General features: G+C 49.7%; 2 protein-coding genes across 2 annotated transcripts in view; both read left to right on the forward strand.

The window, feature by feature from the left end:
- The window catches only part of Afap1l2 (actin filament associated protein 1 like 2), a 102,426-nt gene that overhangs the window by 12,828 nt on the left and 63,036 nt on the right, over window positions 1-26,562 (forward strand). The gene's annotated exons all lie outside the window — the stretch shown is intronic.
- The window catches only part of Dclre1a (DNA cross-link repair 1A), a 422,254-nt gene continuing 416,524 nt past the window's right edge, over window positions 20,833-26,562 (forward strand). Inside the window, exon 1 of the mRNA XM_051199734.1 lies at window positions 20,833-20,842. The gene's annotated coding sequence lies outside the window, so the exon portion shown is untranslated. The remainder of the gene's footprint in view (window positions 20,843-26,562) is intronic.

Raw genomic sequence — 26,562 nt, forward strand, 5'->3', positions numbered from 1 at the left:
CCTGTGAGCTTTGGTCTGCTGTTATCGACGAGGTTGTGGGATGCTTGTACTCTGAGTGTGGAGGGAGGCGAAAGAGGGCTCTCTGCTGGTGCCCATGGGGCCACCTAACCAGAGCAAGGGGTGGGTCAGTCCCGTTCACCCTGACATGGATTTTGGTATTATATAAGTGTTGGTCTTTTGTCCCATACTGGAACCGCAGGAATGTAGGTGACCTTGGAGACAGTTGTTCTTGTCCTTAGCAATAGGGGCTGGGAATCCTCTCGGCGTGAAATGATGTAGGGTTGTGTTGGGAACAGCTTTGGGATGGTGGAAAGGCGTGGGGCATCTGCCTTGCTGGGGTCCAGCTGCCGTCTTCTCTGTCTGCAGATGTGAGCATTTACAGATCTCAGGAATGGTGTGCAGGGTGGGAGGGGATGACTAAAAGCAGCCCTGTGTCCTTGAGCATCCATCTAATACTCTGAAATAACAAGCACATTGACCAGAAGAAGATGGTTTTCTGGCGCGGGGAAGGCTGCTGAGCAGCTTGAAGGTGAGAGGGAGGTGTGGCCCTGATGGCTTAGCGGGACTTGACTATGGCCTCCCACACGCCTTCGTCAGTGGCTGCTGGGTATCTACGTGTGTGCATTTCTCCCCTGGTTGGAGAAAAAGCAAAAAACAGTCGACAGCTTAGAGAAAGCATTCTCTATCGATGGCTGTTTAAAAATTGCCTTTATAGAGTGTGAAAACACGAAGATTGAGGAGGGCGCTGGCGGGGTCTTGGGTAGGATCCCAGTGTGTCGGTAATGGCTTCGCTCCCTGCGTTTCCCACTCAGGTACACTGGGCACTGGGGAATTTTGTGGCCCAGAACTGAAGCACAAAGGGAACGCACGCTTCAGGGCGCTCTAAGCTGCTCAGTGAATGTCTCCTACCCATGGGTACTGCTAACTTCGATGCACAGGAATCCTTGTCTTTCCAGTATTTTCTGTCTGTCTCTCAGACACAGGAACACATTGTTACCGTAACTAAGGCAAGCCCAGATTTCCCCAGACCTCTGACCAGGCCTTCTTCCTTGGATAGAGAGTGCTTGCTTGCAGTAAGTTTCCAATGGGAAGCAAGGACCTGTGCTGGCCCCTGAAATGTACTGAAGAGGGCCTCTTTGACCCATGGTTCACTTCCCTACGTCCAGCCTCTGCAGCGATCCGACGCCGCTCTGTGCTAGAGGCACACCAGACTCCTTGTAGACATCCACAGTGGACTCTTGCAGATGCTTGACCATTGGGCTAGAATGACGTCCCCTCAGGACTGACTGCCTGGCAAGCTTGTTTGTCAGTGCTTACTCAGTCTGGATGCCTTGACTATATCACCTTTCCCAAAGCATGTGTGTGTACACACACACAGCTTTTAGCCCCCCTCAGTATATACCTTGCATAGTTCTCAAAGGCCACAGCCGTTGTGTTGATGCTCTAATTAATGGATAATATGTACTCATTGAGGGTTACAAACGTTATTCTTTGTGTCCACAGCTTCTAAGTCTGTGTGACGTGTTTTGAGTGCTCACAAAGTAGAAATGGGTTGCTTGAGAAACTTTGTTGTCCTAGGTTTCCTTAAGTATTCAAAGTTAAGGTCTCCATTAGTCTGAGGCTACCCTGAGATGGTCAGCAGGCAGCTAGCAGAACTGGTGGTGGTGGGGTCATAGTTACAACATCTAAAATCTTCAAGGGATTGACTTTTCAGATTTGCAAGGAGTTCCTACAAATCAACCGTTATTAAGCAGAATTCTCAAAAAGAGACACAGTGTATTAACGGGAATCTACAGGTAAAGAGGCCACCAGGAACCTAACAAAGTATCTAAAGAGATGTTCCAGTTGACCAACCCAGCTGACTGTGCAATGCCAAGTATTCACAGGGGATGCACCCCTCTGCCTAGGAAGGGATTAAAGAAACAACGGGGCTGTGTAGTAAGACAGAGCACTGCATTGACTGTAACATACATTTACTATGCGACCTGGAAATTACCAAAGATAAGTTCCCGGGGCAGAATCAAGGGTGATGTGGTCAGGAGTGGGGGCGAGGCTCTCTGTCACTGGGGTGATCTTTAAGACTGAGAGTTGACTTTTGCAGTAGCATTTCTAGCCATTAAAAACCATGAAGCCGTCCACATTTAGCAGAACACAGATCAAGAGTGCCTGTTCATGAGGGTGAAAAAAATTACATATTGTATCCTACCCATGGGACCAGGGCCGACATATAATTCTAACCCGAAGCAGAATTAGTCTGAGGAGAACAGTGTAAGACACTGGAGCAGTGTGCTGAGAAATCGGAGGGCAAGGGGCTCCTCTGCCCCGAGCCTGCCCCATGAATTGCTGGCCTGCACAAGGCCAGTTTCCCAGGAGGCTGTGAGAAGAGACCATTCTTACACTAGATCCTAACGTTCAGTATAGTTGTCAGAGCGTAGTGGGGGCCAGGGTGGGGGGAAGCCACCCAATCACCACAGAGGGGAGGGGTGGGCATGGGGGGCAGTCTTGACCACTTTCTCCGGCACCTGGCATGGTCAGGCTGGCCTTTGATAGTTGGGTATCTTTCAGTTGCCACCAGCTGCAATGAGTGCCTTGGTTTGTAGTCATCTCTGGGTCTGAGTTACTAAGGACAGGTCAGGGCTGACAGCCAGCATGCAAATGTTGGTCACATTGAATGGGAAGCTGTAGATTTTGTTATTTCCAGTACCTGACTGGCTGGACATAAGGTCACTAGACTGCAATCCAGGGCCCATTCTACTCCCCCCCCTCCCCCCGGCATATGTGAAATGGTCGTATGCAATCAATATATTTAAATACTCATATTCTGGGTCTGTCTGACTTGGACAAAGTTGACCGCTGAAATTTTATCTTCCACAGTCTCTATTCCCATTTGGATTCAAAGTTGTTTTCCTGTTTTGTTTTGTTCTTAACCTCCTTTGAGTCTCAAAGGTATGTATGGCGAGGAGCCATTACTGCACACAATGCTGTGTTCTCCCTGGGCGCAGGAGGCAGAGCCTGGGGCTGCTGGGACATTAAGCGTGGACAAGAGAAATGCTCACAGTCCTGGTTGTGGGCGGGTGAGTGGGCAGTGAAACTGACTGTTTCAGGTCAAGGACTGAAGCTCAATGTTTTCAGGAAATGGGAGCTGCCCTGGGTCAGCTTTGGTGGTCTGTTTCCATTGTTGGATCTCCAAGCTGGGGGTGGGTTATGCACAGCCCAATCTTCTAGCTGCCCTGCCTTGACCTGGCTGACAGTTCTCACTTTCTGCTCTGTATCTCTGGACCTGGATGCCGCACTCATGACTCCACGTTCCGAGTCTTCAAGCCATGCAACAGTGAAGATCTTTGGCCTTCTTCCAAGCTCACATGTACACACCTCAAGGCCATACCAGCCCTTTCTGGATCAAAGGAATTGTGATGTCATCATGGCATTACCAATGGCCCTACAATATCTCCAAGTGTTCATACAACAGGAACTTTGAGGCCTTGCTGTGTAAAGCCTCGCTTGGGCACGATGTTGGTGAAGGCTTGAACCCTGACTTATATCTCATGCAGGACAGAGAGGGCTGTAAAGCAGCCAGCAGTTCTACAAGGGAGGTCCATGCAGTGATATAAGGAATGCGAAAGAAAGCCCAACAACGGGAGAGAAGTCTGTGGATGGAGATGTGGTGTCCCGCATCAGCCAGGGTAGCCATGGAGAACTTCTGAGGAGGATTCACTTGAGTTGAAACTTCGGTGGGGAGGAGGAGCCTTACCTACAGAGAGGGCCGGGAGGGAGGAGCAAGTTCACAAGTTCTGGAGCCATCTTGTGTTAGACAGGAGCTGGTTGCTGAGAGGGAAGGTAGAGAGAGGCCAACATGCTCGGGTTTGTATCTCATTCTGAGAACCCGTGGCTGCAAACTAACCACCGTCAGCCACATTTTACCAAGGACGTTTGGTGTGTGTGAGAGCCAGAGAGATGCTGCATCCCGCATCATTTCCCAGGACCCTCGGAACATGGCTGACATTCTTCCCACGATGCCTAAAGGTTCTTTTACCTTTGAGCCTCCCAGGTGGTGTTTCTCGTTAAATATCAGGTTCTTTGTCTCCTGCTCAGTGTCTGCAGGCTGTGCTGCTGCGGGGAAATGCAATGATGTTAAAATATGAGGTCTGTGGCTGCTCATAGACACTGTTCCTGTAGGCGCCAGACACCAGCAGCCCTGGACAGTTACACTTTTGAGCCTCGGCTTCTTTATTAGGAAGAGGCTGATGATGCCATATTCCTGTGGGGGTCGTAAGGACTGAATGAGATTTTGTGGATAGAGAGCCCGGTAGTATATTCAGGTCACGGTTAGAGACCGGGAGTGCCAATGGCTAGGGATGGTAATAAAGCCACACAGGACTGGATCTACGCTGGATCGATGGTTCTTTTCTGGTGCCCACAGTCTCTGCTCTCTGAAACACAGCCCTTGAGCGCTGGCTTGGGAAGGGATACAAGTTCATCATGGAGAGTTGGCTTTGATCCTATCGGTATGAAGATTGTTTATCTTGTTGCTTCTTTATTGCCACAGCCTCAGTTTCCCCGATCCGTAGCAATCAGTTTTCAAAACCTGGTGAAAGAAACCTATGCTAAGAAAAGAAAGTGTTTCAAAACAAAAACACCGAACATAAATATAAGGGGGGAACTACTGTAGCTTTGCAGGGCAGAGTACAGCTCTGGGCTAAGAGAAGTCAGTGCCATGATAGCGGAGGCCAGAGAGCTCCCAACACATCCTCAGTGCTGGAATAGATATGGGGGGTGGCAGACTCCCCATAGCTTCTCCCTGGGTCTCACGGAGGGTGGACTCTCCTTTGAGACTGATGACAGCATGCTTGAGATGAAAGGTGCAGGGAGAGTCAGGTTGGCAAAGACTATCTCACCCCTGCACACATCAGGCCCTCCATGTCAGCATGCCTCACCCCTGCACACAGCAGGCCTTCCATGCCAGCATGTCTCACCCCTGCACACAGCAGGCCTTCCATGTCAGCATGCCTCACCCCTGCACACAGCGGGCCCTCCATGCCAGCATGTCTCACCCCTGCACACAGCAGGCCCTCCATGCCAGCATGCCTCACCCCTGCACACAGCAGGCCCTCCATGCCAGCATGCCTCACCCCTGCACACAGCAGGCCCTCCATGCCAGCATGCCTCACCCCTGCACACAGTGGGGCCCTCCATGCCAGCATGCCTCACCCCTGCACACAGCAGGCCCTCCATGCCAGCATGCCTCACCCCTGCACACAGTGGGGCCCTCCATGCCAGCATGCCTCACCCCTGCACACAGTGGGGCCCTCCATGCCAGCATGCCTCACCCCTGCACACAGCAGGCCCTCCATGTCAGCATGCCTCACCCCTGCACACAGCAGGCCCTCCATGCCAGCATGCCTATCTGAAGCCTGAGTGTCTTTGCTTGGCAAAGGGCAGAAAGTCACAAGAGCATCACCCATTCAGTGAGCACAGTAGCTGGAATTTCAGAAGGATCTTTGTTTGGGGACACTGTGTGTTAGGTGGGCTGTGTCTGACCATTCCTCAGCTTCTGCTTCCTTGGTGTGGGCATAGGTTGCTGCCGGGCATGGAGAGATTGGACCTGGCTGCAGCTGCGGGGGCAGGCTCAGCGCTAGCCCCTCTACACAGGACTGGCCTCCTGAGAGTAAACCCACCTATGCTCCCCGCTATGCGGCAGTGTCTCACCACAGGGAGACCCCCAGCCAGTAGCCTGGACTCCCCATCCTGTGCTCCCAGTGCTGCAGCCTTCTGGTATCCAGCGAAGATCAAGATCTTGAGAAAAGATTTAAAAGTATTAGTGTGTCAAGGTACATTCCATTACACTCCTTCACGAACACCTCAGGGAGTCGTGTCAGAAGGCCTGTGACGGGCCTTTTCTCTATGGGGTCACCAGGACCAGAGGCTTTAATGTCCCTGTCCTATTACTGCTGCACAGGAAACGCTTGGTACCGGAAGGTGTGTGTAAGCCGTGCTGCACACACCCGATGGTGACCCTGTGCACGCACTGAGTCGTCAGAGACACCTCCCCCTGCACTCTCTGCCCATTATCTGGATTAATCCCTGCAGCCTCGTGAAAAGTGGTGGGAAGACCTTGAATCACCCAGTAACACTCCCAGCCTCCATTTTATGAGATTCCTGTACACTCTGGGGTTGGCAGGGTAGCGTTTGAATTGGAAAAGTGCATTGTAACCTTTCATTGACATTCTTGGCATTGCTTTGCTCAGGGCACAAAGTCTCCTGGAATGCTGGGCTCGCCTCTCTGAACTCAGCTGAGCCAAGCATGTTAACAAAAGGTTTCCCCAAGCTTTTCTATCAGACACTTTCATCTTATTCCAGACCAGCAAAATCAGACACAACTGGGTGTGGGGGCAGGGAAGGCGTTAGCATTGCTATCTTTTCTGTGAGGACTAAGAGGATGGAAGCCAGAGACAACAAGAACAAACAGCTCACAGGCAGCCTGGTAGTAGATCACCTCTACAGCCTTCCGCTCAGCCTGGGCTAACCCCATCAACCTTGACGCGATGGTGGCCACACATGGCCTGCAGCTAGGGTTAGGTTTGCCATTGCTGGGGATCAGGTCATGGCCAGGTGCAGCCACCTTGGCGTATGCTTCAGGATGAGGGAAGGCACATTGTGTTGTCCAGCTGAAGCAGGGACTCTGAGGAGATAACATTTCTCAGAGGGGAGGCTCCTCAGGGTGCCCTGTCAAGTGCTGGTCTCACCAGGCTAGTTCTGTCTCTCACGACAGGGAGCACGCTACCGCCCCACACTTTCCTCCCGAAGCCTTTCTAAGTACAACCTGGTCCTGGGTTCTATTCTCCACAGGGGGCCTCTAACAGCAACTTCACTCCACGGGGGTGGGCAGGTTTCTCTTCCCCGAATCCTGTTGGATTGTTCTCCATGGCTAGTCTTAAGATTTTAAAGTGTGCACCAACAGAGTTCATGGCACACAGGTAGTCATTCGCTTTGTTCCTAATGGCTTCTGGAAGTTTCTGTGAAGCTCTCCATATGTCTCTTTCAGGCAGACTTGGTGCTTTTATGGGTCCCTACTGAGCATGGAGACCCAACCCTGCTGTGGGACACAGGCTCACAGGTAGCCACATGGGGTTGATACCTGGGTTGTTGCTGTATGAGACTAGATGGAGGTATGAAACTGGGGGGGGCCGGTGTGTACCCGTGACACCTCATGCAGTATGTGATTGAGAGACCATGAACTCTCTTAGGTGGGGAAGACGAGAATTTTCCCCATTTCTGAGCATCTGGGAGAAACGATGTCCCCACTTGGAAACTAAACCTCACTAAAGGCAATGTGCAGCCACACGCCATTTGAGCCCAACAGCTGTCTCTCATTTATTGGCAAATGCCTCGGGTAATGAATGTCCCTCGTCCATGCTCACAGCTGGCCTAAATGGAGGAACAATGGCCCTTCTCAGAGAGCCCTCAGCAGACATTGCCAATGAAGTTGGTTCATCGCTTGGAGCAGGGTTGAGACCGCAGACACAGGGCCATTTACTGAGCAAGGAGAGCTCAAGCGGCCACAGTGCACCCCAGGAAAGGATGGGGGTGGTGGCTGATGAAGAGGCCCTACGCCATGAGGGCAATGGCTCTGTCTCTCAAATGCTGCCTTCCAAAACGGGGCCCACAGAGTGAAGGCTCGCCCTCGGCAGTCACCTGACCCTGGGTCTGGGAGGGTCTGTTCTTCCAGGGCAGCCCATGCTGCCTGCAGCCTCCCCTGTGGTTGAGTGGATGACTGGATTGGAACTGACAGATGGAAGGTCAGCCAAGCCCAGGCCTCAAGGCCCCTGCTCCCATCCCGTCCGCTTCATTCTTCATACCACCAGGCAGGAGAGGGAGGGGACCAGGACGAAGGCCAGAGCAGGGTTCCTGGATCTGGAGCAGAGCCAGGAGTCTCTAGCCTCATAAGTGTCCACAGCTGAAAATAAGTACTCAGCCTTTGCATGTGCCCGCGCGCGCACACGCGCGCGCGCGCACACACACACACAGACACACACACACACACACACACACACACACACACACCCTGGTGAGACCTCACAGCCCTCATCCCATTTCCCACTAGGAAGGAGGCTTCCCTCCCAACAGCCAGGACAAAGAGGGCCCTACTAGAAAATTCCATTTTCATTCTCTTTTCTTTCTTTTTCTTCAGTCAGAGTTACTTCACATGATTTAAAATAGTATAAACAATCTTTTAGGGAGCCACACCGCCCTATAAAGAACTTGGTGTGCTAACTTCGTTGTCCGTGCATTTATGCAGACACACCTTTGCTCTGGTTTTTAAGCACGTCCTATGCTTGTCTCTCAGATGACGCGCGCGCGTGCGTGCGCGTGCGTGTGTGAGTGAGCATCAGGAGCTCCAGCAGGAGCTCTCAGGCTGGAATGCAAACTGCCCCATGTTCTGCCCTCAATGGCGATGTGTCAAGGATGCTCCTGACCCTCCAGATGGTTTTCTGTCCTCTAGTAACCTTATGAGTTCCTTCTCCCTCACATTCCCCCTCTCACCCTCTTTGTGCTTTCTCCGGTTCCTTTGGTGCAAGGTTCTAGAAAGCCAAGGAGTACAGTAGAAATGAAGCCCCAGGGGATCCCTGCTGATTCAATGTCCCTTGTCTCGGTCTTAGGCATTCTTTGAGAGCCGTCCACCCAGGAGCAGCCACCGGCGTGCAGGCCTCCTGTATTCAAGCTGAGACTGTATCCCAGCACGCACCTCCAGGGAGCTGCTGGATTGCTTGCACGTTTCATTGTTTGATTTCTCTTACTACGATTTGTTTTTATTAGTGTGTGTTATGAATTTGTACAGATTTGGCCAGATTATTCTCGTAGGAGGTTGGGATTGCACTGTCTTTGTGGGTAGAGGGGTGTCTCACTTTGTTGTCCGAGCTAGTCTTGATGGCTCAAACCTCTTGCCTCAGCCTTCTGAGTGGCTTGGACTACACGTGTGTTCTCACAGTGGCAGAGTGCTCGTTTAGTCTCATTAGCTAGTGCCAGAGACTCATCTTCCTCACGCCTTCATCCACAGAGTATCAGACTCTGTCATGACCTCACCATGCCCAGAATATCTGTGCAGTTAAACTTGGGTTTCTGTCACTCTGAGTGACATTGAATACCCTTTCCTATGTTTGCTTGTGTGTGTGTTTTCTGTGTTCATATGCATTTATTATATAATCTTTTATTTTATGCAGAGAGATGACTCTGCTGGTAGAGCACTTACTGCTGTTGGCAAGAACCTGAGTTCTGTTCCCAGCACCCATGCCAGGCTTTTCCCAATTCCCTGTGACTCTGTTTCAAGGGAGCTGACCCTCTTCTGGACTTGGTGGGTGCCCCCACACACAGGTACACAAACCCACACACAGACCCACACAATATATATAATTTAGAAACAAATGGTACAGTATTGTCCATTAGTTTACTCATGTCTATGATAACCTATCACTCCAGCCAAATCTATAACACCCTTATCACCGCAGAAACACACCCCAGACCTTTTCGTGATGACCGTGCATCAAGCCACACCCCCCCACCCCGCGTTATCACCAGCTGGATCTCCGTGGTCTGAATGGAACCATGCATGCAGGCACCTATGCATTTGGCCTTTAGTATAATATTTTCAGGGCTCAGTGCAACTGAGTAATGCATAAGTGCTGTGTCTATTTCTGTGAGCAAAACCGTGTCCCACATGATGCACGGATTGTTTGTGATTGTGAGTCATGCTGCTCCAGCACTTTGTATACCAGGGTTGGCTTCTTTCTTTCTTTTCTTCTCTGATGTGTTCTCATTTCTCAGGTGTATGTCTATATATTCCCACTATCTGCCTACTTACTGAATTTCCCATTTCCCGATTCTATGCTCACACTGTCTGGCTACTACCTACTGACTTTCCTGACCCTGTGCTCACTCTGTCTACATGCCTACGGGACCACCGGCCCTGTGCTCACTCTGTCTACATGCCTACGGGACCAGCGGCCCTGTGCTCACTCTGTCTACATGCCTACGGGACCAGCGGCCCTGTGCTCACTCTGTCTACATGCCTACGGGACCAGCGGCCCTGTGCTCACTCTGTCTACATGCCTACGGGACCAGCGGCCCTGTGCTCACTCTGTCTACATGCCTACGGGACCAGCGGCCCTGTGCTCACTGTTTTACCATTTCATAACTGTCCCGCCGGTTCCCAAGGTCTCTCGTGCCTACGCCACTCACCACACTTCTGCTTTCCCGCACTTGGTGTTCATATTTGTTCTAAATGTTTGAACACCTGAAATTCTTCATCATGCACGACAGAGGGTCCGCTTAAATACTTTCCCTCATGGCTGTCGCCATTGTGCCGATAGTGCTTTTCCATAATCTTTTCCTTCCAGCACCTCTACCCTAAAACCAATCACTGGATAAGTATGTTATGGCCTATGTGGTGCAATCTCAACTTTTCCATTGTCTGTCCACTCGTATTCCTGCTGTACTGCTTTAATTAGTATGACTTTGTGACAAGTTCCCTCATCCTTGCTTTACAATGCCCCCCGCCCCGCCCCCAGCTACCCCACTCATTGTGAGAATTTGTAGACGTCTATTTGTTAATGCAGAGTTACAAATTGTAAAGAACACACTTCCACCACCCGGAAGGAAGCCTGGGATTCACGGTGGATAGACCTTTTCCCATGTGCTAACGTGGGCAGTGTGTTGTCTTGTCTAACCCTTCCAGACCTGGAGGTGGAGCCTGAAGGATTACCCTTCAGAAAGCACTGTGTCGGGTGTCCTGGGCAGCTGACTATTTAGGACACGGGTGCGAAGTTCCATCTAGTGTCGTCTCTGGAATTGTGTCTGCTCCCAGGTAGACCCGGGCCTGGAATAATAAAGTCATGAGAGGAAAGCCACCTGCTTTGGCACGGAAGCCTTTTGGACCTTTTAAATGTGGCCGTCACTCAGCACTAAGTTGCCTTAGAGAACCTAGCTCACGGGGAAGGAGGGGGTTTGACTTTGGCTACGTTTTCTTTCTAGATCGTATGAGTCAAGTTCTCTGGAAAGGGTGAAATTTTGTCTTAAAGGGATAGTGAAAATATTTGCTACCCAAAACATACAGAGTCCCATCAAATCTCAACCAGTGAAATAACCGTCCCTTCCCAGGCAGACTCAGCTCGTGAGCTTGGATATTCTCCACTCTCTGGGGAGATGGAAGGCAAGGTTTACGCCACAGAATGATCTACTCAACTTTTCACATTCTCCTACCTCGTCCAACACTTGGAGCCAAGGGTTATAGGATTAGGAGGACATCACATGACTGCTCTGGTAGTGTTTGCTTCTAGGAATATGGGATAGGCCTGTGTGGGACAGGAAACTTCTGAAGGGCTCTGCCTGGAAACAGCAAACAAAGGCACTCCAACCTAGCACGCCTTTTAAAGGAGAGCCGTGTCTGTTTCTGTCTCCTGCTCGCTTTTTTCATCCTCAGACTTTCCCAGCGTCTTAACTGTCCCCTGGGTGGTGAGCGACTCCATTGTTTATCACAGGTCAATGGTTGAGATAAGAACGCTGGGTCCCTGTGGGTGGCTTTTGCGGACTTCATCACGGGTAGTACAGTGCCGAGGGCCTCACGCAGGTAGTCATCCCTCAGGTGCGCGGCCTATGCCACAGCCACGTGTTTCCTCTTGGTTGGTGGGGCTGGAACTCAGCGGCTCACGCTCCCTTGGTGGTGGTGACCAGTGGTGGCTACGGCATACCTGCAGCCCTGGAGACCAGCCTTCTCTGGGAAGCGTTGTGTGCCAGCTTTAAGATTCCAGTGCTCTCATAGGCATGCAAGTTTCCAGCAATTTGGAAACTTCAGGGGACATGGCTTCTGGCAGGTATGTTATCTACCACGTAGAATTTGTGATCCATTGCCTTAAAGGAACTTTGTGCACATTCACAATCTCCTGACCACAGAGCACACACTTAAGAGAATGAAGAAATCTTAATCAATGTGGACTAAAAAGGTCACCCAGTGGATAAAGACTATTGTCACCAAACCTGATGGCCTGAGTTCAATCCCGGAGACCCACATGGTTGAAGGAGAGAACAGACTCCCACAAATTGTCCTCTGACCTCCACGGTACACATGTACATGAGTGCACACAGGCGCGAGTGTGCATGTACACACACACACACACACACAGACACACATCAGTTAATAAATGCAACTGAAAAAGGAAATCTGTCAGCATGCCCTAAAAATGGCTGTGATTTTAGCAGGCGTGAGCCATCTCCTCTTGGACAGGGCTCCGGGGGTCGACCTGACTTGGGAGGCGAGGGAATGCAGAAAGACACACAGAAAGCTGGGATGTAGTGGGCAGGGCTCTCTGATGCAGAAACCGCAGCCTCCCAGGAGCTCAGTGTCTCTCCTAAGAGTTGAACAGAAAGAAGGGTGTTGCTTACAGCTGAATGAGGAGATAGGCTGAGTTCATTCAGGTAAACAAGGAGGCTGGGTAATTACGTACAGACGAACAAGGAGGCAGGTTTAGTTAATCTTGGTAGGAGCAGTGTCTTAGTGTTCACAACCACGGCCACTCCTACAAAGGAAGGGGCAGCTCACTTAGAGTTCAGAGGTTCAGTCCATTGCCATCTTGGCTGTGCAGGAAAAGAGCTGAGGGTTCTGACGTCTTGACCCACGGGCAACAGGAAGTGGTCTGTTTCATTGGGTGTGATTTGAGCATATATGAGACCTCAAAGCCCACCCCCATACTGACTCACTTCCTCCAATAAAGCCACACCTCCTAATAGTGCCACTCCCCATGAGCTTTTGGGGACCAGTTACACTCAAACTCCCGCAAGCCATCTCCATAGAGGAGCAGTCTTCAGACCGTAAATGTTGGGGGAGCAGGAAGCTATGGTGGGCATTTTCTGCTCACACTCTCAGCATCTACACACGGACCAGGGGAAGGCTCTGCCATTTCCCATGGGTCTGAGGCTGTGATGGCATACATCACTCAGGGCCACTTCTACTTGTTTTCAGCATTTTCTGGATTCCATCCAGGAGTCTAGTAGGCATCTATGTTGGTGCCAACTGGAAAAGGTTGAGCAAAGTAGTGGGCATACACTTCAGCAGTGGAGACGGAACGGAGTGGGTTTCCCGTGTCTACACCAAGCAAATGCTCACTTTAGAGAGACACTGAGTGTCGAAGCAGGAGAGAGTCGCCAGGGTCTGTCTTGAATGTTACATGAATAATGCAAGGACAGGCCTTTTGCAGGAGGCTGTTTGCACCCTGGTTCTGTCAAAGGCCTTCCCCTTTGACTCGGGCCCTTTTGTTTGTATCCTCCTTGCCTGAGAGGCTGGCTCCCTGGCAGATGGGGGCCCAGCACATTGTTGGTGGCATGTGTAAAGACTCAGAAGAAAACCATGTTTCTGTTTCTTGAAAATACCATGAAGCGTAGACAGAAAACACACTTGAGCCTTCTACAGGGTCCCTTGGACACACAGGACTGCGTTTGACATGGCGCCATCAATCTCAGTTTCCCTCCTTTTCCCTCCTTAAGCTTCTTCGGCCAATAGGCCACCTTCCCTCAAGTTTCCCGAAACCAGGGCTCACACCTGTCTTACTGAATTAAAACAGACATGAGAGTAGCTATGTGTCTTGGTCAGTCTGTAACTAGGCAACTGTGGACCTTAGCCCGTCAGTGCTGAGGAACCCGTTTGCACACTGAGAGGTAACGCATTCCGCTCGGTGATGCTGCTCCACTCAGCGCTTGGCCTTGTATTGCTCACAGGTGTGAACGCTGCACTCCCTTGATGAACACACGTGCAATATGACGCTGTGTCGGTAGGTATGGTCACCCTGCCTCCTATGGCCCTGTCCCACTTCCTGTGCATACGAGTATGGGTTCCCCCCCCCACCGCCGGCCTGGTCCCACCGCCACACCAGCCCCAAATAACACACAGAGACGCTGTAATAGATATAATTCTGTTGGCCAGGTACTAGTTTCTTATTGGCTAGCTCTGTCTTAAATATTAACCCATTTCTATTAATCTAAGTACTTCCATGTGGTCTCATTTTACCGGAGAGAGGGGCTGGCCTTCTCTCTCAGTCCTCCATCTTGAATCTCCTCCCTCCTACTTCCTCTCTCCTCCTTGTCTCCTAGTCCCGCCTATCTTGCTTTCCTATTGGCCAACAGTGCTCTATTCATTAACCAATAAGAGAAACATATTTACAGAATGGCATCTCCCATCCTACAGTGATAACTTTTTCCCATAAAGCACACGGTTTCTTTGGAGCAACCCAGTTTCTAGCTCACGCATGCCCAATGTCACATTTAGTCTTTGCTTAAGCCACCCCGTTAGACTTTTCAGACAGCCTCGTTGAGTTTTCCCTTCATCTACGCTGTGCACTTGCTGATGAGGTTGTAGTTTGTAGCAGCTCACAGCTGGCAGTCAGAGGGCATCCCAACGATGAGAGGAGGAAGAGTTAACTGGGGACTGAAGTCTGAGGGGCTCACTCCATCATGAGGGGAGCCATGGGGGCAGGAGCAGGAGGCTGGCTTGTCACATTGTGTCTCAGTCTGGAAGCAGAGTGAACAGGAAGGGGCTGGGGATAGAAAGCATCACCTCCCACCAGGGGCCCTCTGCCTCCAGCTAGACTCCACCCCTCAAGGGTCTCCACTCTTCCCAAACAGCGCCCCCAGCTGAAAACCGAGTGTTGGAAAACCGAGGCTGTGAGGAACATTTCACAGTCAAATCGTATCCGGGACTCTTTGATTTGGCAAGGGGCGGGGGAAGTATGAATTAGTAAACTGTGCATGGGTAGAAATGACTCTTGCCTGTGGTGTGGTATGACCTGGACTCAGAAAATACCTCCTAGTGATATTTGAAAACACTGTGTTAAGTGCCCCTCTGTTCTGCAGCGTGTTGGGTAGGCAAGCAAAGCATCAGCTGGGCCCTGTCTACTGGGACTATCCCTTTCGGCCCCCCCGCTCTGTGGGTGGTGACTTCTAGGGAGGCTTGAGGCTTCAATGGTTTCTTGATCTCTAGTTGATTTGATTCTGCCTGGGTGGTCCATTATTCTACCCTGGTTCTCTGGCCTTCTGTGTCAGGCATTTCAATTCCTTGGCTGGTGTGAACACCCTCGTGTGTGTTTTTAATTGAGTGTTGACAGTTTTGGATCTAACAAGTGTGGCGTTGGCTGCGTTATCACGGTCTTGATCTGCAGAGTCCTCTCAGCCCCTGGGACTGTGTAGACCGAATACCCTTCCCTGTGGTAATGACTGAGGTCTAATTCGGGGGGGGGGGGAGGCAAGGATGGCAGAGGTTCTCTACTTCTGAGGAACATGACTGAATGCTCTACCTTAGGATTAAAAACTTGCATTTATAGGATGCAATGAAGATAACATGATATCTCTACCACCAATGCCTCTTGCTTGGCGGTAGCAGACTGGTTCCATTTGTTTCTTTTCTGTTCTTCTAAGCCTTTGCCTGAACACATGCTTTCAATCCTTCTTTGTGTTACACATGACAGCCCTACCCTTCTGGCTGGTGCATAGGCCAGTGCTGAGGACGCAGGGAACAGACATGGCCCTTCCCCTGGAGAGCCCAGGCCCTCTTCAGCAGGGTAGGCGTGCAGGTGGCTTTTCGGTACACAGCAGAAAACTATACAACTGTCTATATAAAATTTAGAATTTTAAGTACTTCTTAATAGTTACACTGGCAGGGAACTCAAATATGAATTTGGAAAGTCACATTTGACTCCGTATCTCACAGTAAGAGCTGGCAACCTACAGCCCATTGGCTAAGGACCTCCAAGCTAACAATTATTCACTTATTTATTTTCACAAATAAACATTTGCATTTGAATTGGTAAAAGGGATACAAACTTTCAATTCTAAATTGGCAAAACATTATGCCATTAAAAGAAAAAAAAATTCCATTGTTTCTAGCACTTGGAGAGGCAAGAGGGCTGTATGTTCAAGACCAGCCCCGGCTACCTGGTGAAGTGCAGGTCAGCCTAGGCTACATAGTCAAATAGTGAGACTGTTAGCATTTCTTTTGTCAGCAGTGGGCTTGTCATGCTAAACATTATACTGAATCCTTATTATATTTTTAATTTTGTTACTCTGTTACGGCTCCTAGGTTTTGCCTGTTAACCTGCTCTGGGATAGCGACCACAGACTTCTCTGTAAAGGACAGAGCAGATGGCAACTATTTTAGGATTTGTGGCCATCTGGTCTGAATGACAGTGATTCAACTCTGGCCTTTCAGTGTGTAAGCAGTAATAGGCACTATGTAAATAAATGGGCATGGCCTTGTTCCAATAAAACTTTATTTAGAGACACAGATTTTAGATCCATATCATTTCATGACGAAAGTGATTCATGAAGTATGATTCTCTTCATTTTCTTTCTACCATCCACAATTTGCGTGACTAGAGTACCCCAGGAAATGGGTCACAAGCTTGGTTTGTGCTAGGGGGTCAGATGGAATCTCTCCCCCACCCCCACCCCACAGTAAATGCCTTCCGTGACCAGGTTAGCTCAGGTACTCAGGTGAATCTGGAGGAATGTGTAGGTAGTATGTGAGCTGGTGACAAACTCACCTTAGCCATTCTCCCTTAAGCCCAGCACTCAGATTCCCTTCCCTCCCTCCCTCCCTCCTCCCTCCCTCCCTCCCTCCCTCCCCCCCCCCACAGGCCTAGTTCTCTACTTCTGTCTAGGAAAGAGTTTCTCCAGGGAGCAACTTCAGCCCTGGGCCCCTTCCAGCTGCCTTCAGAAGCTCTTTCCAAGGACGGACACACACTGGGACAGCTGGACCCACCCCCTGCTAGAACCACCCAACTGCCGGGTGAGTTCAGGACTCTGGGAGCCCCTGTGTAAATGCCAAGCAATGATAGACAGGATAAATCTAGAGCAAACGCTGCTGTTCAAAAGCAGTGAGAATGGCTTCTCCTAGCCAGGGGTTCAAGCAGCTGCTGGTACTGTAAGTCAGGGGGAGAGAGTTGGACACACAGTGGGTTTTTTCTTGATCAGCTGGGTGTCCAGGAAGACCCTACAGGGAAGACCTCACATTAGGTGACTATGCTGTCCAGCTGGAGCCGGCTGCCCCTGCCTTGATGTGTCTGTGCCAGAGGGTTGGCTAGAGGGTTGGCCAGAGGGTTGGCCAGCTGTGCTGTTTGTCTCACAGAGAAAGTTTCCAGAAACACATTTCCCCTTCTGCTTGAATGACCACGCTTCAGAAACATCCAAAGACAATGCATAGGCATTTCCAGCCTGCAGCTTCAGCTGGTGTGTTTGGGGTCCCTTTGCCAGGGGAATTTGTGGGGTGACCAGCTTAAAGTCTATGAAAATCACAGAGGCATCCCAAGCCTAGATCACTGGAGCAACAGAGAAGCAGGACACCTGTGGGAGACAGTTCTAATGGTTGGGACAGTCGTGTGTTGTCCCTGGACACTACCCCAGGAGGGCAGGCTCCAACAAAAGCTAGGCAGGACGTGGTTTGGGAAGCTGACCACAGTCAGCATGTTCTGTGTCTGTGGGCCAGGTCTCAGGGGCAGGGTCGCACTGGAACTTGGCATAGACGGGGTCGGAGACAATATTTAGCAGGTAACCGTGACTGTTTAGGTCTGGAGGTGACGAAGCCAGGGACAAGGAAATATCTGCTCATAAGTAAGTAAGTACCCTGGGGTGACCATTCAGGAGAAGTAGTTAAATGCTAGAATTAAAAGTTTTTTTTTTTTTTTTAAAGGATTTGGAGATCAGTCAGTGGGTAGAGTACTTGCTACACAAATACAAGAATGTGAGTTCAGATCCTCAATACCCAGACAAAGGTGGGTGTTAACAGTGCGCATCTGTGACTCTAATTCTGAGGGCTCTCATGCCGGCCAGTGTAGTTTAGTGAGGAGACCCTGTATCGCGGAGGAGGAGGAGGAAAATAAGCTGGAGAGGCTAAGTTCATAGAAGTCGATCTGCTTCTGTTCTCTTCCACACACAGATAAGCACAAAGGTGCACACACGCCACCGTTTAAAAAGGAGAAAGGGGGATTCTCACCATTAACCTGCATTCCTTGTAAGTTTTTCAAATGATAAGCATGTAGAATTATTTTTAAAAAGATGTATTTCAAAACACGTTACACCCATTCAGAGAAATACCACATAGCTATAGAAATAGGAGGCAATGTCTGTTGCCTCTGAAAGATATTAGCAAGTAAAACTAGCAGGCACTGAGGCTGTGTGTAGTGTGTGCTTATTTGCAGCATATATATATATGTATATATATATATATATATATATATATATATATATATGTATATATATATATATATATATATTTAAAAATTCCTGGAAGAACATACAATTCATTGCTAGTAGCCAAGAAAAGGGGTACAGGATCTTGGGTAGGGGTGTCTGAGATGAAAGGGAAACTTCTCCATTGTCTGGATTTATACTGCGTGTGTGTGTGTGTGTGTGTGTGTGTGTGTGTGTGTGTATTTCTACCACAAGCAACACACACCTTCCATTTTCCCAACAAGACTTTAAATTCATAAGTATAGATGAAAACACACAAAAGAAGTCACTAAGAAAGTATTTGGCATCATAAAAGCTTCCGGATCTGGCCACAGCAAGCCTCTCTGGACACTGAGATATGGAGAATAAAGCAAAAGAAAATACTAGATTATTTCACTCAGGGCAGCCTCGCCCACCAACCCCACCCAGCTCTGGGCCATTTCCCTTGACTAAACCATAAATTGTGATACAAACAATGGCGAATGAGCCAGGGCTGGGCTTCTGTTGACAGAAGGAAAAGCTGGGAGCCTACTGGAATGTAGCATGGTGCCCAAGGCTACTGCGTGAGAAGCCAGGGCTCCCAGGACAGCCCCAGGGCCTGCCAGAGTGACTGGAGACCCAGGGCACCATCACGCTGGCCTCTGGAGACAGAAACAACCTTACGGCTGCAACCCTTGACCTGAGGGAAACCTTGATTGGGACAAACTGGGGGACAATCGTGCTGTCTCTTCCGGGTGAAGGAGAATTGAGGGCTTTTCTGGTCTCCACACACCGTGACCTGCTGGGGACAAGGTGTTGTGGTGGCCCCTGTCACAAGGGAGACATCTGGTTGTGTTTGCTGATAAAATATGGTAGGGCTCATCCTTATTGCCCATGTACTAGGATTCTACTTAATTCACTAGGTTTATAAACTGTGAGGAGATAGATTTACACACACACACACAACATATAAACAACAACCTATACCCATACCACATACACACACATCATACACACCACAAATCACACCACACACACACACACACACATACACAACACCACATACACACATATCACACACACACACTACACACATACATCACATACACACATATCACACACACATACCACACCACACACACACACCACATACACGCATACATCACATACACACATATCACACACACACCACATACACACACACACACATATCACACACACACACCACACACATACATCACATACACACACACCACATATACACATATATCACATACACACATCACACACACCACATACACACATACATCACACACACACACACACCCTTTTCCCTGCTCTTGTACTGTTAGAAAATGAAGTAAACAGAAGTTTCCGTGACCTAAATTCTGACCTTGGAGCATCACCTTCCCCTGCTCTAGGCTGATGAGGGCCCGTGACCTTTTGGCCTACAGTTTCTTCAGAGTCAACCTTTGCTGCCGCCCAAGCCTGATGTCTGCATCCTAAAACTTGCTGTTCCTGCTGAGCTGTATCTGTCCTTCTGAGTGGACTGCCAAGTCCTGTCCTTCTCAAGTCTACTCACTGTCTCAACACAAACCCACCTGACTGCTGCCCTGCAGGCTGGATATGACCACAGCCAGGCAGAAAAAAAGCTCACAGCCTTCCTTAGCTGCTTGGTTCCCCTGGGGGGGGGCAGGTACAATCCCAGCTTGCCCCTTGCCAGCCAGTGACTGGGCATTTATAAGACTCTCCTCCTTGAGTGGTGCAGGAGGCACAGCAGATGCCAGCTTGTCACAAGGAGGCACACGTAGCACACGTGTTTCACGGCCATAGGAAAGACCCAGTAGAGTCCCTCATCATCTTTCTGCTTCCTAACCAAACTGGGCTTCCACGTACAGACGTGTAGAGCAGGGGGAGGGGGGTATTCCAGATGAAGGAAAACGATTAAAGGCAAGGAGATAACTATTCTGGGGCTGCTTCTGTCGAACCTGGGTGGCCCCATAGTGATAAGATACACAAGAGCTCCCTTCAGTTTTCTTTCCTGCAATTTTCCTCCCAGCCGTTGTTAAAATGAAAGCAAGCTTCAGACCGAGCATAGCGGCCCTCAGAATCTCTGTTAGCAGACAGGGTCAAGAACTGGAACCTTACAGTTTATTCTACAGACCTAGGGTGGGCAGCCTTTGACGTTTAAGCTGTTCTGCCCCAAGTAATTCCCTTAAGGTTGGTGTCAGAAAGGGTTGGTGACATTGCTTAACCCAAGTGGGTCCAGCAAGGGATTCTTCGAGTTCGAGTTGAACATGGCACTTATGGGTTATGGCCAGTGTGAACATCTAGAGATTCGCTGAAGTATTTGTAAGTTATTGTAACACTTGTATACACTACATTTTAAATGTTGTCATTTTAAATGCCTCATCAAAGAAAGAGAGGATGAAGCAAAAACCAGAACAGTAAGGGCTTATACCCCGAGTAGTGAGGGTCTGTACCCTGAATAGTAAGGGCCTATACCCTAAATGGTAAGGGTTTGCACCCTGAGTAGTGAGGGTCTGTACCCTGAATGGTAAGCGTCTGCATCCACAGAAGCTCTCAGCTGGGCATTTCACAGGTGGGCGTCCCTGGGTCATTTTGTTATACTGCATTGCATTGTGGACAGTCTTTTTATGCATCAGATGTTTTTTCATACTCAGGCCAGGACCCTGTTGTCGTGGGGACACCTACAGCCATACCTTAGCATCTCATGATCAATGTTTGTGAATGGTAAGATTTTATCTCTGCCTGGATATGTTGTAAATGTTACAGTTATTAACAGACATTGGTTATATATAGAGAGGCCAACTCCTTAGAAGGCAGAGCTGTCCTTTTCTCCCTCAAGCTTTCTTGAGGCATAAATAACAAAGATTGTACACATTTACATGTTCAATCTGATGGCTTGATGCACACGTATGTTATGATTATTATAGTCAAGCAGATAAACACATTATCTTCCAATAGTTAACCCCCCCTCTCTCTGTGTGTGTGTGTGTGATGAGGGCATCTATGTCTTAGCAAACTTCCAAGCGTACAATGTATGATGATGGTCATTTCCTTAGATTTCCTGGAGATACAGATTGTTGTAAGCCACTGAACTCTGGTCTTCTGCAAGAGTAGTTCAGGCTCCTGAGTAATATCTTCCATCCCAATGACCTGTTTTCTAGCTGAAAGTTTGTACCTGTGACTGCAATCTATCTCTCCCAATCCCAGCCTTTGTTCGGTCACTGAATTCTCCTCCTGTGAGTAAGTGAAGTCTGGCAGTATTTGTCACTCAGGGTCAGGCATATGTCACTGACATTTGTCTTCTGGGTATCTGTCCCTGTGGTGTCCTTTCTAACAGCTTATTGATCTCCTACTGTGTGTACATATGACATATATTTATGGACCTACCTGCCCTACGTTCGCGTGTCTGATCTGCTAGGAAGCTGTTGTACCAGCTCACTCTGCTGCCATGTGTGGATTCTTACTGGTGATCGATGCCGCTGTCTCTGCTCCCCGTCTGCATGGTGTAGATTCATGGACCGGTGCTGTTAATTATTCCACGGGACCCACCGCAGCCTGGCCTGCGAGGCTGGGAAGGCGAAGCTGGGTTTCTGTTTGTATTCAGTCTGTGTGCATTCCCACAGCCATCCGCTGCTGCTGTTGATGTTGCAACACACTATCCCACAGTTGGAAAGGGGTGGGGAGAGGCCTTCCCTCCCACTCTCTTTGCCCGCCTCTGCCTTCTTGCCAGGGAGCCTGGGAAGCCTTTGGGATAACCTGAAGGAAACTTGCAAGTTCAAGCAGAGCTCTTCGTGCCTCTGTCAGGGCAGTTAACTATGGTTTGCTAAGGGCTGTGCTCTAACCTGGCCTCTGGCCTCTAGTTACCAGCTCCAGCTTCAGGGGCTGGCTCCTGATTGGTCAGTGTGTGTTGCCTTGCAAAAAGACCCTTCCCTGGTGTAGTTCTTACCCAGAACCAAATCCTGTCCCTTCACTGTTTGGGCCTTAGGCTGTTCCACATGGAAGAGGGGAAGGGTGTGTTGGACCACCCCTGGGAACTCTGGATAGCACTCCCTTCCCCGGCATTTGGGGGGGGGGGTGTGCTCTGTATTTGCTCTCTGCTGCAAATTCTCCAAGAACATGTTGCTGGCCTGGCACACATGTAAAACCCCTCAGGTCCTTCTCCATGGGGCTGGCCTGGCGCCATGGAAGACCCTGCCTGTCCATTTGTACACAGCTGACTTTGAGTTTTGTCTGGCATAGACAGGGTGTTCCCAGAGAGTTCCCATAGTGCTACACAGAGAGACAGAGAGATGGGAGGCTGCCCAGAGCTCTGCTTTGCTTTTGGCTCAGCCAGTAAGTGATGTGTGGGCTGTCACCTCCCACGCATTTGGGGCCTCATCCATGGGTGTGGTGTGGCCTGGCCATCTTGCCGGAGGAGCTTAGTCTTAACTAGCTGTTAATCTGGGAAAGCATTGGGGAGCCCTGGTCTGTGTAATGAGGGGAATTCCTCTTGCCACTCAGCATCAGGAAAAAAGCCTGTCGCTCCCAAGAAATCAGCAGGACAGCTTCTTCTTCTTCTTTTTTTTTTTCTATCAGAAAAATAATTCTCTCTCCTATTTTATTTTCCTGCTGTGACTCCCTTGAAAGCAGAGCCCTGTTTCATAGTCGTTACCCTTTCCTTGGCTTTGGTCCTCTGCCCTGTTTTTAGCAATCCTTTAGGAAGCATGCACACTGGGTGCCAGCCAGGGGCTTGACCAGAGAGTGGGTGGAGCAGTTCTCCTCCGGGCCTCTTCCTTGCCCTTCGGCTTTGAGGACACTTGTCACTCTACCTTTTGACATCTATTGTTGATGCCCTCTTGACAGGATCACCACCAGGTTTGCTTGGATACAGCCCAGGCCTGCCTCGGTTGCCTGTTGCACAAGCATTCATTGATCTTTTTTCGCTGAGAATTAAGACTTCCCTATCATGAGTGGATCTGCCCCTTCAAAACCCTGCCTGGAAACACTCTGTATCTCAGTCCTGAAGATACAGTAACAGATTTATGATGGAAGCCTGAACTGTCAAGAACGGGCTGTCCTGAGGCTGATTGACAGTGGAGTCTGAGCAGACTTGGGCTGGGAAGGAATGCCGAGTCTTGCGGGGACCATAGTTCATCAGTGGCTACTGATGACAGATGCAAACGCCGCACAGGATAAGAGTTATGTTTCTCAAATGATGCCCTGCACAGTATTTGTTTCTATCTGGGTCTCTGCACAGGTTTTGCATGTTAGAGTTTCTCATTCGTGGTTCTAAGTTAACTTCTGACATGTTCTGAGTCGACTGGATGATCACCTCGTGAGTGAGGACTTCATGTATCAGGTGTGTGACTGCTGCTAACAGTACTAGATCTCCTGGAGAGGTCACAGGGCTTGAGACTTCCCAGTCATGAGCTGGCTTGAGAATGGAAGAGGACAAGATACATCCCAGAGGCTTCTGCACGTTGCGTTTGTCTAGCACCGAACTGAGCAGTGCTTGGAGAACTTAGCTGCTTTCTTTGCCAAAATGACCATGATTTACTGAGTGTGTATGCTGTCAGGGGGAGAAGGGATTCCCTCCTATTGAAAACCCGAAGTATAGAAACCCTGATTCAGGTTGCTGGCCCTGTAAACTCTGTGTCACTAAGACTTCTGGACAACATTTGGGACTCACTGGACAGCCTCCGAGCACAGCCTTTGTCAGAGACCTGTGAACTTTCGTTTGTGACTGAGCAGAAACAGAGACAGGGTTCAGGTTGCTGGTCAGCTTCCATCCATTACATGTTGCCAGACACACACACCACAGCCAGCTAACTCAAACCTCTAGAGTTTTGTCATTGATTCTCTGCTGTAGACCTTCATGACTTCTCATGGCTAACTAGATTTTGCCTAGGGAACCCATGTTCTGCCCACGTATGGCAATCTCTGCTTGGCTCATTGCTACTGGAGTCATGCTTCGCTGTTTATCTCTGAGATGCATGCTCAGCCACCCCTTTCTCTCTGCTCTTTAGTTTCTATCTCTTGGAGTGCTCTTTGGCCATCTTCATTTGTTCAGAAGGACAACATCCTTCCTCTTCCCATAACCCTGATTCATCTAGAAACTAGAGAACCCAAGTCATGTGATAAAACAGTAAACCGTAGAGTAATGATTCCATTCTTCCTTCTGGGTTATAGGTTCTTCACTGACAGGACTCAATTTGCCATACTGATTTTGTCTACTTCCAAAATGCCTACATCTATTTGTTCAACCTACATCTATTTGTTCATCTGTCTGTCTATCCATCCATTCGTCCGTCCATCCATCCATCCTTCCCTTCTTCCTTCCATTTAACCATCCATCCATCTGTCCATCCATCCTTCCATCCACCTGTCCATCCACCCATCTGTCCATCCGTCCATCTGTTCATCCGTCTATCCATCCATCTGTCCATCCAGCCTTCTATCTGTCTGTCCATCCATCCATCTGTCTGTTCATCCTTCTATCCATCCATCCATCCATCCATCCATCTGTCCGTCTGTCCGTCCATCCATCCATCCGACCGTCCTTCCATGTGTCCCTCCATCCGTCCGTCTGTCTGTCCATCCATCCGTCCATCAGCCTTAGGTAGCAGCAGTGTACCGCCCTGTAGACTCGGCACTGTGAGTTGTATTCAGGACACAAAGGACGACTGACTCCTCAGGAAACTGATGAGTGACAGGGTGGAGAGGGCAAGCAGCGAGGCAGTGCTAGCCTCTACCGAGCCTTGGCAGATTGGAGTGGGGATCCCTGGTCACGTGGTGCAGAAGCCTAGCACTCTCTGGTGGCTTTGGACTTGGCACTTCTCTTGAACCATGGCTTAGCAATCTGCTGTCCTTCGTGTCACTTGAGTCACCTGTGTGGCCTAGATTCTGAAGAAGCAGTCTGATTTAGGTGGTGTAGGGGGACGCAGAAGTGTGCAGAGAGACCCTTCCTCGGACCCATTGTGACCAGCCTGCTCCATCAGCTCAGCTCTTGTAGCCAAGGAAGGGTGTTGCCCTGAGCTAGGGGTATAGGAGCGTGGCTCCAAGATTTGGTTGGGTTTTCATGTGCCTTGTTGTGTGTTGATTAAATTCCAACAACACAAAAGATACTTTTAAGTCCCAATGTGGAATGTGATTTTACTTTGGAAACAGTCTTCACAAGTGCCATCAAGTTAAGATTGTGTCATTCTGCACGAGGGTAGGCACTTATCCAGATATCCAGAGACTGCTATCTGTAGAAGAAAACAATACAGACACAAACATATAAGAGAGACGTCCCTTGGTAACAGGTGCGATGAGGCTATAAGCCTCATGCTAGCTGTCACCGGTCTCTAGCAGAGAGGGCCGGGGAAGGGCCCTTCCTTCCCCAGAGGCTTCAGAGAGGACAGTGTCCTGCCGGCATCTGTCTTTGGACTTGCCCTGCAGCCTGCAGCAGTGGAAGTTTCTGTTGTGTGAAGCTTCACACCCAGAGACCTCAGCAGACAAGACCCCAGTTTACTAAGAGTGACTGCCAGTCCTCTCTCTGAGCCAACCAGCAGCAGGAGCCTGGGGACAAATGCTCCTCAGCTGTCACAGCTGTGCCTGTGCTGAGCCCATAATGAAGAAATGGCCTGAACTGGAGAATGTCCGCCTGGGAAAGGGGACTGAAACAGTGATTGTAAGTGACAGCGTAGCTGTCCTCGATGTGGCTTTTAGTTTAGCCCACGGTGGCAGCTGCTGCTGAGGATGTCTTCATGATGAATCAGCGATACTGCCACAGCCTGTGGGGCAAAGACTGTGCTGTCCTGGCCCAGAGTCTGCTCTGTGACACCTCAGCCCTGTGTCACTTCAGTCCTGTGCCCTTGCACAAGGTCCTTGCTTCTTCAGACACCTTAGTTTCCACATCTGTAACACGGGCGTATCGCTGTCTTCGTGTGAGGGGTCGTTAGGAAAGTGAAATAAGCATGGTAGAGTAGTGCCTGGCCGTAGCAGGCCATCCCACAACAGTCCTGTCCCTTCCGTGGTGTGAACAGAACAGAGTAAACTCTGGGCACAAAGGCAGGTGGGTGTTTGGGAACAGGCTCTGGGGTGGGCAGGGACATGAGCAGCAAACCCGGCCAGAGATCTGAGATTTTATTTTAAGCAGAGTTTACAGATTGATGGGGTAATGAATCTGTCCTAAAGTTGTCAGAGCTGGGCTGGGAAATTGGTCCAGCTGGTAAAGTGCAGCAGACATGAAGACCAGGGTTTGATCTTCCAGAGCCCACATGAAAAACCATACCCAAGTGCCTGTGGTAATGGTGGCACATGTCTGGAATC

Source organism: Phodopus roborovskii, unplaced genomic scaffold (genome assembly GCF_943737965.1).
Source record: "Phodopus roborovskii unplaced genomic scaffold, PHOROB, whole genome shotgun sequence".
Taxonomy (NCBI): Eukaryota; Metazoa; Chordata; class Mammalia; order Rodentia; family Cricetidae; genus Phodopus; species Phodopus roborovskii.